The sequence below is a fragment of the Montipora capricornis genome, chromosome 6 (genome assembly GCF_036669925.1).
Source record: "Montipora capricornis isolate CH-2021 chromosome 6, ASM3666992v2, whole genome shotgun sequence".
Taxonomy (NCBI): Eukaryota; Metazoa; Cnidaria; class Anthozoa; order Scleractinia; family Acroporidae; genus Montipora; species Montipora capricornis.
The window spans coordinates 16,533,990-16,536,489 of NC_090888.1; the positions used below are offsets into that span (position 1 = coordinate 16,533,990).

The 2,500-nt window shown below is 37.3% G+C and overlaps 1 protein-coding gene across 2 annotated transcripts in view; it reads left to right on the plus strand.

Annotated features, from left to right (window-relative positions):
• Positions 1-2,221, plus strand: part of LOC138051631 (uncharacterized) — a 23,471-nt gene extending 21,250 nt beyond the window's left edge. For both annotated transcript variants that reach the window (XM_068897871.1, XM_068897872.1), the window contains exon 13: positions 1,786-2,221. The gene's annotated coding sequence lies outside the window, so the exon portion shown is untranslated. The remainder of the gene's footprint in view (positions 1-1,785) is intronic.
• Positions 2,222-2,500: the final 279 nt, after the last annotated feature.

A 2,500-nucleotide genomic window follows, 5' to 3' on the forward strand; every position in this document is an offset into this window, starting at 1 on the left:
GCTCTCGTTTTGTCAAGTGCTCGAGATGTTATTTAGCTCGATTTAACTCTACAGTTATTCAGAGGAGTAAACACCATTTTACATAATCTTGCTCTCTTGTCTTTTTCGGAAAATGTCGGTAATATAATATTTTACCACAATTGCTTGTAATCTCGCGATCTGATTGGCTAATTTGCCGTTGCCTACAAGACAATGCTGTACGCGTCATGCCCGCGTCAATTTGTCACGCAATGTAATAGAAAGTTATAGAACAACGCTTTCTCTTGCTTTGTGTCATGATTTTGCTCAAGCTCTGAAATTTCTTTAGCGTTGAATAATGCGCAGCCGAGTGAGTCCACAACAGATTTGGACCACTGTGATGGCTAATATCATTGGCGATAAGAGTACAGACAACGCTGAACCACTTTTGATTTGTTAATATGCCGTTGAATTTAATATGATGTGGCCGTGTTCTCTCCTAAAGGTTTGAGTTTTGTCAAACCGCGTAGTCTTATTAACTTGCCAGTGAACGGATTCAGTGATGCATTCCATTTCTTGCCCCTTGATCACTTTGTCGACACGGATTGTTCCGTTTGCCAATCATGAGTGCTGGAAATAACAGTCGGTCATCGGACATTGTCCGACCAAATTCTGAAAATGTCCGGCCAATTTCACATTATGATCGGACACGATGACCGAACATGTCACCAGCACATCTTGAGTTCTCTTCTTCAAGGTGTTGTCAGTCAATAAATTATGTCCGGTCCAATTTGTCAAATGTCCGACCAAAAGGAAGATTTGAAAGGACATATGTCCTCTGAATAAAGAAAAATTATTTCCAGCTCTGAAATTTATTTATGGGTCTCATTTTGTGAGTGTTTGAGTTGGATTGAGTTACAGTTTTTGAGCCTGAATAAATACACTAGCAGTCGTTCCGGCGTATTTATCATTCCCTGCTTCACCGTAAGTATACTGAGAAGGCCCAGTAAGAACTTTTTTACCGTTTTCTTGTTGTTGTTGTTGTTTCTGTGTTCAAATTTCATCATCTTCCCATCTTTCTTCCCAACATGATGTTCAACTCGTGTTTCCAGAGAATAAATTCTCACCATTCAGGTTCGCAAAAAGAGGCTCAATAAAGTCTAAACAGAAAAGCTATGTTTTAAAAAAAATTGACCTTTGGAGACGCATTTACCAACCGAACTGTGTTAGGATCGGAGACTGGAGTTTTACCGAGTTTTTAAAACTATAAAAAAGGGTCAAAGTATGCACCCGACGTTGTGGTGGCTATCATGTTAATGACGGCTAAGACTATGATGGTGCGAAAATGACGATTTGTGACAAAGATGATGATGGTAGTGGCGATAGCGACGGTGATGGTGATAACGACGATGATTCATGACAAAGATGACGATGGCGCTGACAATGATAGTGACAAAGTTCAGACGAGGACAAAAACGAAGACGAATAAGAAGGAAGGAGAAAAAGAAGAAGAAGAAGAGGAAGAGGAAGAAGAAGAAGAAGACGAAATAGGAGAAGGAGAAGGAGACGGTGTTGATGATGATGATGATGATGATGATGATGATGAACAACAACAATAAAAAAAAAGGAGAGGACGATTATCATTATCATGACGCCACTTTAAGTTTTTTTTTGTTGTTTTTTCTTTCTAGGCGAGATTTAACAAGGTGTGAAAAATACGTATAAATTAATATAAAAAGCTTTGCGTACTATAACTATGATAACATTTTGCAAAACCATACGTTGATGAATAGTTTCCTAATTGCATGAATTTTATTTATTTTTCAGGAGCCACTGAGAAGGTCGGAGATCCCGCATCAATCGCATTCTTTTCAAAGGTTTTACGGAACATAGAGCCTTACTCGTTGGACAGTAGATTTTTTGGACTTTGAAAAGTATAGTGAGAAAGTTTCGTCAGAAAAAACAAGTAGAGAAATATTCGATTTCTTTGACTTTGATTGTTACAAACACCAATTTGATCGTCAAGGATTTGAAGAAAGTAGCTCTAGAAAATAAAGTAGTTACTGTAGAACAAATCTTAGATAGTTTGGATAACTCGAAAAAAGGGTCGAAGCCATTTTAAATGAACCAAACCTTGTGTATCGGCTAATTACTGTTTGGGGAAAAACACGCTGAACAAACTTAAAAAACGAGAAAATGTACCTTAAATGCGTTTTTTAAAAGCTAGGGAATAAGCAAACTTATTAAAACAGCATTTCATTCATGTTTGTTTATCTGTATTTTATAAAATAACCAAAATAGTACGCGCGCTGTGGTTGGTCAAAACACTGTGGTTTATTGTGCAGGTCAACGACAGCTAGAAAGCGACAAAAAAAAAAATAGTATTTTATAAAAGCAATAAAACATACTTTTCTTTAGGTTTATGGGTATAATAAACCACTCGGGATGTTGTGAAAAAAACAAAACATTGTATAACCCCTCGCCTTTGGCTCGAGATTTACAAGCTTTTCTCATGTTTTCCTAACATCCCGCGTGGTTTATT